The sequence below is a fragment of the Scyliorhinus canicula genome, chromosome 3, assembly GCF_902713615.1.
Source record: "Scyliorhinus canicula chromosome 3, sScyCan1.1, whole genome shotgun sequence".
NCBI classification, from domain to species: domain Eukaryota; kingdom Metazoa; phylum Chordata; class Chondrichthyes; order Carcharhiniformes; family Scyliorhinidae; genus Scyliorhinus; species Scyliorhinus canicula.
Genome location: NC_052148.1, coordinates 142,140,728 through 142,153,322, shown reverse-complemented (window position 1 = coordinate 142,153,322; position 12,595 = coordinate 142,140,728).

Below are 12,595 nucleotides of genomic sequence, written 5' to 3'. Positions count from 1 at the left end.
GTGAGACCTCGTCATAACCGCCCCCCCCCCCCCCCACCTTTCATATCCCCTTTATCCCCCCTTTCATGGGCATGGTCCCTCTCAGGTCCAGACCCTTTGCAGTGCCACCCTGGCACTGCCACCTGGGCATCCTGGCTGTGTCCCTAGCCTGACAGTACCAGTGTGGCAATGTCAGGCTGGAAGTGTCAAGGTGTCCGGGTGCCAGAGGGAGAGCCACGGGACCACCCTTCCTGTCTCTGACCACCCAGGGGTCTCCAAAGGCCTGGGAGACCCCATGTACCTTTAGATCTGATCCAGATTTGCGTGGATCAGTATTAAAAGGCACCAGGTCTAGGCCTTGATGGTGAGACCGTTAGTTCCTGGGCCTGAGGAGAACATGATGCACACATATTTAAATGAGCCATATAGCTCATTTAAAAATGTTCAGCTGGATCTTCTCCAGGGTAGGCAAGATCCAAATTGCGATGCCTCGCGAGGTTCGGATGAATCTTGCGCAACATCTCAAGCATCAAGAACCTCTCGAGAGGCATCTTGCGAGATTCACCCACCTCACTGCGTCCCCAGGCTGGGCACGATGTGGCCATTAGATCATGCCTATAATCTCCCAAACGAAGAATTCCGGCCAGCAGGTCCTCAACCCAATAATCTTCATCTGCTCCAACACAAGGTTGGAAGTTTGGAGAGTCACTGGCAATTCCAACAGTCTTCAGTTTCACTGACAACTTCTCTGATGACAAAAACAGCCATTATCATCAACATTCTACCTTTGACCAGACGCTGAATCAGGAAAAGTGTCTGACCGGAAAGCATCATAACCACTTACAAATCTTAATTCAGTAGGAGTAATTCTTGTTACTTAATGGGATGAGCGCTGTCACAATAACACTCAAGATATCTGAGATCATCCAAGACATGCCAGTTTGCTGAAGCCATGCACTGCCATGGACTCAATATACAACTGCTTTTGTACTCGTGTTTATTTCTTCCAGTTGTATGACAGGCAGGATACACCATCCCACTCACTATAATTACTTTGTCAACACCTTATTTTCCTGTAACTTGTACCAGTGAGAAGCAGCAATGATGTGGCAAGACTATCACCTCCAAATTCCTCTCCAGTTTGTACACCGTCCTCACTTAGATATTACCCAGCATGCCCAGGTCATTGCTGGATCAGGATATTAAAAATCTCTACCCAGTATCATTCCAGTTGTGCTATTAAGCCCCATCAACATCTGTTCAATATATTTAATGAAGAAATACAAATGTGACTTTGCCAGAATCATTCGCATGGCAGAAAAAAATGCTTTAAGGAGTTCAAAGCTAAAGGCTAGTTTAATTATTACCTCCAGTGAGAAAATCTTGCCCTATTGGAACATTAGAAGTGAAACGGAAGGAAGATGTCAGCAATTGCAACAAAAACAAGAGTATTGCCATTGGATTTTGATGCTTTTGAAGAATATAACTTAACGGCATTCAAAAATTGCTCTGTTTGAATCAATGGAATTGCTTATCTATTGTGTTTTATTAATACAGCGTAAAGTTTTACATACCTGTCAAGTTAAACATGGCAACACAAATTCCACTTTGGCCACAATTGAAATGGGTGCAATTAGCAAAATTGCAGCCATTTGATAAGTATTTCTTGTTTTCGTTTCCTCATTCTTATATCACCAATGCACAAATTGCCGTGAGCCAGAGAAAAAGGGCAGCATTTTAAAATGTAATTGTCACTTAAAAATAGCTTCAGAAAATAATTCTAGATGTACCTTAGAGTGATAATTAGGCTCAGTTTGATGAACAGATTTGATGATAGGTTTAAACAAAAAAACACATTTCATCACCTTGTGAAATGATTACCTGTGAATAACTCAATTTAAATTACTTCAAATGATTTAAGAAAGAATATGCAGAACAATGTTTAATTATATTTGGCTATAGTGGACAGTTTCTTAGAAAATTATATTTAAAATCATCATAATCTTTCAAAATGTTCCTCGTGGGCACAAATGATCCAGCTTAATTTTGGGACACTCCATGAATGCCAGCAAATGAACATATTTAGCAAAATCTTGCAATGGTGATTAATTCAGCTTGGGATCCGACCAGTTTTGTAGGCAGGGCTTGTTTCTTGCACAATGAATTGAAAGATTCTGCAATGTGTAGTGCTGGTTGCTCTGATATTGGGAGAATCAAAACCTCCAATTCCAAGCCTATGTTTCCTTGTTAAGATGCTGGGCGAAATTCTTCGCTTTGCGCCGCTGGTAGCGGTTTTCCCGGAGACGCTGAGAATGCAGTGCCGGGGAGAAAATGGGATCGGAGCCGGGCCTCGATCCGTTTCCGATTCTCTGCCTCCCCCTCTGACATAGGGATCAAGGCCCGTGTCTGTGTGCCAGCGGGAGGATGCAAATGGGTCTGAATGATCCATTTGCATCCACTTAGCGGGCCGCAAACCATATTCTCTGGGCCTGCCTGATTTTTCTGGTCCTCTGGGCTGAGAATCACACGGGTGAGAATTACCACAGGTATAGACAAGCGTGGCCCTGATGTGGTGGGCCAAGGGGGTAACTCATAAAGGGAGTTGCCCCCAAAGTCCATCTGAGGGCCACCTCCCCCCTCCACAATGCAAGACCTGCTCTCCCAACCCCCACCAGAACCCTCTTCTCCAGCAGAGATCCTCTAAATAAAGAGGCACCTGCAGAGAACCCCTAAATAAAGAGACACCTCACAGACATCCTAAATAAGGAGCCCCTCCCCCCGAGAACTTCTAAAAAAAAGAGACCGCCCCACAGACTCCCCAGAAAAGAGACCCCTACCTGGAAGCTAGAGAACATTCCAGACAGAGGCAGTGAAAAAAATTACTGTTGTAGCACTGACCTGGGAAATACAGCTGCTGGCTCAGACAGAGGAATCAGCACCTGCCAATTCCTGGAAAGGGAAACCAGTCAGCTGGGTTCAAACCCCTCAGATCCTTGAGCTGCAAACAATTCATTCATTTCCCTTACTAGGCTGTGATTGACAGCTTCCACACACAGACATCTGTCAGCTTTGGTCCATTCATTTTACTTCACGGTTGCATAACACTGAAGTGCTCCAACGGCAATGTATATAAACATTAATCTTTGATTGACAGGTCCTGGTCCACTAACAGATTGGAAAGCACTTAATTCCTGACACGGGTCTCTTTTCTGAAGTGTTTGTGGGTGTTCTCATTATTGAGGGTGTCTCTGGGTTGGGTCTCCTTAGTTGGGGGTCTTGAAAAAATGTCCAAAAAAATCTTTGAAATGTCGATGGGATAGAAAAAGTAGTTTCTGGACATTTTCTCCTCGAATCTAACATTTAACTGATAAATATTCAAACGTTCTCCAATATCCTTGTTAAAAGTTCAAGTCAACCTATGTTTACTGAATATATTAAAACTGATACTTGTGTCAATACAACTATGTTAGTTACACTATTTATGTAGTGGGGACCTGCGCTATCTAACGTAATCCCAATGCAAATGTCTGTGCCACTAATATTACAATGACTTACGAGAAAGGTCAATACTGTTTTATTTCAGTAAGATGAATCTTTAACAGTCTATTTTTACCAATGGAAGAGGCCAGCTGCAGGACAGCTTGAATTGAACTCATTTACATTCATGGGGCAGAATTCTCCACCTTTTTGTCTAAGTGCAGTGGCAGGCACCTTTCCTGCTGGCTGGAATGGCGTCAGCTAGCTTTCGATTCCCCACTTGGTGCCTCGTTAATTATGCATGAGTGAGTATCTCTCTGAATCACTTTGCGGGTCGGAAGCTTGAAGGTCTCGATGTCATCTTTAAATGCTAGTGCAACTCACGCGTATCATTCACTCCAGACCCACCTGTCTTATGGGGACTGATCAATATGGCATTCAGCGAGAAGCAAAAGGCCAGCTCTCGCAAGAGAGAGACAGAACACAGAACACCACTTCAGCCACCAGGCCCTAGACACCTTGATCAGAGGAGTTCGGGCACTAAGACATGTCCTTTACCCAAGGGATAGATCCAAGAAGCACCTAAACGTCAATGCTTCAGCCTGGGACGTCATCACCCAGGAGGTCAGTGTGGCTGGAAACCACGCCGGTAATGCAGGAAGTGGATGAATGATCTCACCCACTCCGCCAGGCTAAGTCCTTTCTCAGCTCCCTCCACTATCAAACTCCCATCATGGAATTATGTACTCAAACAGCTACTCTCTCCATGGATCTTAGGCGTCTATTAGCAGGGTACAGGTATCAACACTCATTCTCTCATGAATACTTACACATTACCACCAACCCATCTTTCATATTGGTCTTCATCCTCTGGTCCTTTTGGGGAGGACTCACCACATACAGGGGACGTGCACATCATCCAACCTCTGCTTTATCCCCTCTGATCACATGCCTTTGTTTCATATTCATATAGGCCAAGCTGGCACACAACAAGAGAGAGTGAGCCCAGACCAGGGAGAGACGGCTGAGATACTTGCACTCGCAGAGTTCAAGGAGGCTGCAGGGAAGACAATGATTGCTCATGTGGTGAAGTAGAGATTGGCTTCTCCCAACAATCTAGTGTGGACCACAGCTCCATCACTTCATCAAATCCAGATAATCACAGTGAGTCAATTGGAATCTGAAATAGCTTAGGATCATCCTCTAAAATTGTCATTTATTTCTTGCAGGCACCAGCAGATTGCAACCAGGCAACTAAGGAGAGCACTCTGAGTCCCCAGGGTGTATCTGAGGATGACAGGGCGCATGTAGAACCATCAAAGAGCTCGCCCGCACCACCAGTGCAGAGACACCCACCTCAGTGAGGCATCTTTCTACATTAGACTTGGGGTCACTTTCTGCAGAACACCTCAGAAACCACAACCCAGACATTGGAGGCAGAGGCAGCTCAGGTCTCCAGCACTGAGGGGGCTGCTGGCGACCAGCCATCTGCTCAGCCCCAGTCAAATGATGAGCCTCTGGAAGAGGATGTGAGCTCATTGGTGGAGAATCAATGATTGGCAGCGGAACATTTGAGATTCTCTCAGCAGACTGGAGAAAACAATGGAAGAGTCCATCTGCATTCTGTCTGATGTTGTGGTTCCAACATGCAAACACCTCAAGGTCACGATGGGAAGGTTGACGACCATCATGAAGTCTTTGGTCCAGCAGATCTTGGTGGATTTGCGCATGCCCCTGCACTCTATCGCCACATTCTATGGTGGGTAACATTAGAATGTAGATGACATATAGACGAGACAATTAAAAAATTTTTTTAGAGTACACAATTATTTAGTTTTTCCAATTAAGGGGCAATTTAGCGTGGCCAATCCACCTAACCTGCACATCTTTTGTTGTGGGGGTGAAACCCACACAGACAAGGGGAGAATGTGCAAACTCCACACAGACAGTGACCCAGGGCCGGGATCGAATCCGGGTCCTCAGCGCCGCAGTCCCAGTGCTGTCCACTGTGCCATATGCCCCCCTTGGACGAGACAACTTGACCTCCCTCCAGGTACCCATCTGCTGCACGTTTCAGGCCAGGGCCCTCTGGCACCGACATAGAGGGTAAATGACAGCCAAAAATCCCGGGAGCCGTAGTGGTTAGCACTGCTGTCTCACAACGCCGAAGTCCCAGGTTCGATCCCGGCTCTGGGTCACTGTCCGTGTGGAGTTTGCACATTCTCCCCGTGTTTGCGTGGGTTTCGCCCCCACAACCCAAAGATGTACAGGTTAGGTGGATTGGACACGCTAAGCTGCCCCTTAATTGGAAAAAATTAATTGGCCATTCTAAATTTATAAAAAAACAAAGAAAAAAAAATCCCAGGAGCCTCCTTTCAGGTCACTGCGACCGCTCACAGTCCCAACTATCTCTACCCACACCCACTCCAGCAGGACACCAAATGTGCTTCTTCCTCTGAACAGGAGACACTTAACAAACCAGGAACTTCCAGACTTCTGGAATCAGAGCATGTCCACCTTGGTCATCACAGGCATTGTCATTTAGCAATCAGCAGACTGCCTCCACCTCTGCTGTGGCTGTCAGGTGTGCACCAAGGTATAGCAGGAGAGTTAGGAAAGTTAAGTAATTGTAATGTTCATGTGTGTGCTATCACTGTAAATAAATTGCACATATTCGGTTTGTGAATGTTCTGGTCAACTGAAAGTGTCCTGATTTTGGACTTTGGAATCCTCTTATCTGGAAGTTTAGCCACCCTCTCACTCAGTTCGAGTGTCCCACTTTAAGATTAACATTCATGTGATGTCAACCTCAGTGCAATTAGTCTCCAGATCCTTGTGTGTTGTCAGGAAAATGTGTTTAAATATTTCTCAAAGGTGTACAATGGGAAGGTTTTGGACATTTACCCCTCAAGGGTTGAGGGCATCTCATCAGCAATGATACCCTCGCGGTATCTTAGTCTTATCATTGTGTTTTGTGTCTGAACCCAGGACATGCACTTTAGGATGAGATCCCTCAGCTGGTCCGCATTTCAGTCATGACAGTATTTGCATTGAAAGCATCAAGCCTCATTTCACATTGTTATTGTTCCTCAGTGGACTTTAAGTTCACAAAGTGAGCACATTAACAGGTTACCGCTGGCCAATGCTGAGATCAAATCCTCATGAGTCTTGAGGTCAGAGAACACGCAAGTGTGAATGTAGGACCCATCCTCTCAGCAATGGTTTGATTATCCCCTGAGATACAGGAAATGGTTTGGAGGGATATGGGGGATGTTTCCAGGTGACCTGATTTAATTTTACTCCTCCTGGAATCTGTCAGCTATTAAAGTATCACAGACGCATCTCCCACATCTTGCTTCCTCCATGGTATTAGCATGCACATACTGTCCCTCAGCAGCCCCCTGGACTTCCTGCACCTCCTCATGTTCATCTTCCAAGAATCTCTCATCCTCCTCCAGTTCACCCTCTGGCAAAGCTTCACATCTTGGTATAGCCAGGTTGTGAAGTGCACAGTACACTGTGATCATGCAAACCCTCTCCAATGTGTATTGCAGAGAGCCACCTGAGCAATCCAGACATCTGAATCACATCTTCAGAAGCCCTATATCTGCTCTATGAGGGAGTTTGTGGAGCTGTGAGCAGCGTTGTACCTCTCCTCAGCACATGTATAAGAACAATGCACTGGAGTCATCAGTGTGTAGCGCTTATCCCTCTGAAGGGGGTGTGTGTGCTTCCGATGATCAGACACGAGTTGCACATTGATGGAGTGGTAGTCCTTGCAGTTTATAAACATTAGGGGCTGCTGCCAGGCAGCCCATATATTTATCTGGTTGTGACCCATTGCACTGTGCACTCCAGAGAAGGCTGAAAGGGCTATGAAGCCAGTGAACCATTGACTCTGGCGATGCAGGTCCAGAACAAACCTGGCATAATGATGGGCCTTCCTGTAAAGGACATCAGCCACCTCCTTTATGCATCAATGTGTTGCTGACTGAGAGATGCTGCTCACCTTCAAAGATACTGACAGAGGGAAGCCTCTAACCGCATGTGGTGTTCAGGTCTTCACGAAGAACATGGCAAACGAGATGTACAAAGTCTCTGGACAATTGCAGTACTACCTAGCATTGCCACTCACTCATTTGTAAGTCGGAGACACTTTGATGATAAACTCTTGATGTGGCAAATTTCCTCTGCCATCTAGGTCTCTCCTCCTTAACTTCTTGTTCATGCTCAGTCTCTCCCTGGCCATATCGTCCAGGTGCTGCCTCCTCCTGGAGTTGGGTGTGGCGATATCGCTTCCTCCTTCACCATCTCCATTGAATGAGGACTCTGAGAAAGGCAGCCTGGAGCCCTGGATCCATTCACACTTTTATCTTCTCTGTGAAAATAAACATTGAAGACAACAATGGTTAAAGGGTGCAGATAGGAAAGCTGTGATTGAGAGGGGGGGCTGCACAGCTTTGGATGCCTTGATTGCATTGTCTCTGATGCAGCCTCATCCCAAGGCCCGAGCAGGCACATTGAGGTGAGCAAAATTTCATTCCAGAGATGTACGGCGGAATTCTCTGTTCCTGAGACTAATTGGCTGGATTTTCTGATTTTGAGACGAAGTGCCGACACCGGCTTGGGAACCGTGGCGTTTTACGACAGAAAAGAAACGGGGCAACAGCTGCACCGATTCAGCTACTTTAAACGGGCCAGCACATTCGCCACATGGAACGCAATCAATTCCATGGAAAACGGTACCAGATTCGCTGGGTCTGTGATTGGTGCACATGAGGCTCACACGCCGCAGCCGCACTTAAACAGTCCCTTACCCCCACACACACTGTCCCAGTCAACAAGATGGCTAGAAGGAGAGCAGCGCCACGCTGAGCTGGACACCCTCATAGATGCCATGGAGAAGAGAAGGATGACCCTTTACACAGGCCCGGGAGGAAGGTCGTCAGGTGCCGCATTCTCCGTACCTGGGCACAGGTGGCAGAGGCGGTCAGCGCCATGGGCAATGCCGTCCAGACTGGTATGCAGTGCAGGAAGAACTCCACAATCTCCTCAGGGCAGCCACGGTGAGTCGGCTGCTCCATGCCCCTGGCATTAACCCCGCCCCTCGCCCCTCACCCCCCTCAGCCCACACCCCCCCTCACCCATCTCACCCTCGACAGCCCATACCCCCCTCACCTCCCTCAGCCCACCTCCCCCTCCCCCACACCACAGAAGAATCGGGGTGCATTCTCCCCCCCTCTTCCCTGTCCCCCTCCTACTACGGATATAACAGGGGGCTCTCTCCCCCCTCTTCCTGCATCCCCACCACAGAAATATCAGGAGACACTCTGCCCTTTGCCTGGCTGTCATCTGGACTCTCCTCAGATCTCGTCAGGTACACTTCTCACGCTGCACATACTGCCAGCCATTTAGCCATATCAATCTTAGCAGCCAATCAGATTGCAGGCACACACTGACAAACAGCCCTATTTCTATCAGAACAGGGTGGTTGCACAACCTGAGGCAGCAGAAGTTTAATAGAAGAAATTAGGCCAACTTGCATCTTCTTATCCCCATGGAAGGGATAGTATTGGTTATTATTTGTAAGTTAGAAACACGTGCAGCTACGGAACTGTGTGCATACTTGAGGGTTTGGTAAGTGGGGGAGTTTAAAGTGTGAATCTTGTTCTTATAAAATTGACTCTCGTCTGTAATTAGCAATAACTTTCAGGTTCGGCTAAATTTATTTCTTACTTCCAGCCTTAGGCAGATAAACACAATCTGCTGAGAGAGCGGAGTAGTTAATTAGCTAACTGGTTGAATCTGGTCTCTCTACCTCCTGGTCAGTTTGGTTTTGGGTTCTTTAGGGCAAACAAGGGCACTTTGGAACTGAATGCGTACCTCAGATTTTGGTGATTGGGGGCAGAGGTGAAGCAGTTGAAGAAGGTAAGGGGGAGGATGGGAAAGAGGATGAGGGGGTAAGGAGGTGTTTCTTTCCTTGAGCTTTTTCTACTTTTCTCATCCTGGAGGAATTGGTTCTTATTGTACTGCAGGGGAAAAAGCTATTTATTAAATATATACTAAGGCCTGTCACAACCTTAAGGTTTGAAATAGTAGACAATCTGGTGATAAAGTTAATAAAATCATAGAATCCCTACAGTGCAGAAGGAGGCCATACAGCCCTTTGAGTCTGCACTGACCCTCTGAAAGAGCATTGTATCTAGGCCCACTCCCTTGTCCTTTCCCCATAACCCCACTGAACCTTTTGGATGCTAAAGGGCATTTTAGCATAGCCAGTCCACCTGACCTGCACATCTTTGGACTGTGGGAGGAAACTGGAGCACCCAGAGGAAACCCAGGCAGACATGGGGAGAATGTGCAAACTCCATACAGGCAGTCACCCAAGGTCAGAACTGAACCCAGGCTCCTGATGCTGTGAGGTAATAGTGCTAATCACTGTGCTATGTTGCCACCCCTAAAATGTATGAAACAAAATTGAGAAAAGTGAAAAATATAATCAATTAATTAAAATACATAAAGGATAGATGTTATGTCACGCATGTAGGGTGGCACAGTAGCGCAGTGTTAGCACTGCTGCCTCAAGGCGCCGAGGACCCGGGTTCAATCCCGGCCCCAGATCACTGTCCGTGTGGAGTTTGCAATTTCTCCCTGTGTCTGTGTGGGTCTCACCCCCAGAACCCAAAGATGTGCAGGCTAAGTGGATTGGCATTCTAAATTTCCCCTTTTTTGGAAAAGAAATGAATGCAGCATGTGAGAGCTCCTGGATATCAGCTCAATCCAAGACAAACATGTCTGCAGTTGGTGTTGTGGATCGAGGAGCTGCAACTCAGAGTCACCTAGCTGGAGGCAGAACTGCAGACACTGCAACACATCAGAGAAAGGGAATGTTGCCAGGGTGCTTTTTACCAGGGAGTATGAGGAGCTCGGAACAAAATTAAAAAGCAGAATTTCAGGTCATAATCTCTGGATTATTAATTGACTAACATGCAAATTGGCATATGGTGCATAAAATTAAAGACACAGCACTTAGAATAGGATCTTCTAATTTGGTCAGTGGTCAGGATCAGGAGTGTGTGATTGTGAGTAAGGCAGGTAAGGGTACCCAGAGGACAGGAGTGTCAACCTCTGCAATTGTCCAAAAGGCTTTAGATTCTCTCAGCGTATCTGGATGAGAGTGGAGGCTGCAAGATGGATGAGCTAGCTGACCATGGCACCACAGTATATGATGTCATTCAGGAATTGGGATAAACAAGAATGTAGTGGTTGTATGAGGCAGTATAATGGGGGGATGGAGGAATTGACCCTGTTCTCTGTAGAGACTCCAGATGGCTGTGTTGCTTGCCTAGTGCCAAGGTTCAGGACACCAGCTCATAGCTGGAGTGAAAATTGCAGTGGGAGGGGAGAGGATCCAGTTGTCAGGGTCCATGTAGTTACCAACAACATCGTAGAAACAAGCTCTGCATAGGGAGTGTGAGGAGCTAGACACAAAATTAAAAAGCAGAATTTCAGGTCATAATCTCTGGATTATTAATTGACTAATTTTCAAATTGGCATATGATACATAAAATTAAAGATATGAATACATGGCTAAAAGATGAGGGGGGGGGGGGGGGGGAGAGTGTGTACTTGTTTGTGCATCATTAGCACCAGCAATGGAAGATGTACCATTGGGATCTTCTAGACCTGAACGATGTTTACATGTAGACTGGAATAATCAGATGGGCAAAGATAAACTAGATGCCAAATTCATACATTTTTTTCAGGATAATTTCTTAGATGAACACATTCTGGAACCAACCAGGGAGCAGGCTATACAGGACCTGGTATTGTACAGTGAGAGGATTAATTACTGATCTCATAGTGAAGGTGCCCCGAGGCAGCAATGATCATAATATGATTGCATTTTACATTCAGTTGGGAAAGAAGAGTGGGCCTCAGACCCATTTTAAACTTAAATAAGAGCATTAATGAAGGCATAAAAGCAGAGCTAGCTGAAGCGAACTGGCAATTTAGGTTAATGAATAGATCAGACAGTTCAGGGAATATTTCAGAATGCACAGAATAGATCCCTTCAATGAGGAAAGATAAATTCCATGGGGAGGACCCACCATCTGCAGTTAACTGAAAAAGTTAAAGATGATATCAAACTTTTATTTATTTTTTTATTTTTATTTATTTATTTATTTATTTATAAATTTAGATTACCCAATTATTTTTTCCAATTAAGGGGCGATATAGTGTGGCCAATCCACCTAACCAGCACATCTTTGGGTTGTGGGGGCGAAACACACGCAGGCACGAGGAGAATGTGCAAACTCCACACGGACAGTGACCCAGAGCCGGGATCGAACCTGGGACCTCAGCGCCGTGAGGCAACTGTGCTAACCACTAGGCCACCGTGCAGCCCAAGATGATATCAAACTTAAAGAAAAAGCCGATAGTAGTGCCAAGATGGATGGCAGGACCAGAAGATTGGACAGAATGTAAAAAAAACAAAAAAAACACTAAATGATTGATAAGGAGGAAAAAAAGTAGAGTACAAGAGAAAGCTAGATAGTAAGGGTTTCTGTAGATGTTTTTTTTTAAATTAGCATTGGCCCTATAGAGAGTGAGTCTGGGGAGTCAATAAAATAAGGAGATGGCAGATGAATTTAACTGCTATTTTGCATTGATCTTCACTATAGAGGAATATCCCAGAATTGTCTGTAAATAAGGAATTAGAAGGGAGGGAGAAACTAAAGAAAGTGGCCACCAGGGAAGTGAAACTTGTTAATGCACAGTTCATCAATTGCTAAGTCGCCCAGTCCTGCTGGATTTCATCCTCGTATCTTTAAAGAAGTGGCGAGTGAGATTGTTGATGTGTTGGTTTTAATTTTCTGAAGCTCCTAGATTCTGAGAAGATTTCATTTGATTGGAAAATAGTTGATGTAACTCTTTTATTGGAAAGGAAGGGGGTCAGAAAGCAGAAAACTATAGGTCAGTTAGCTTCATAGCGATCACAGGGAATTGTTAGAATCTATCGTTAAAGATTTTGTAATTGGGCTGTCAGATAAATTCAAGATAATCAGACAGAGTCAACATGGCTTTGTTGGGGGGTGGGTGGAACCCTTGCTTAAGTTCTTCATTCATGGGATTC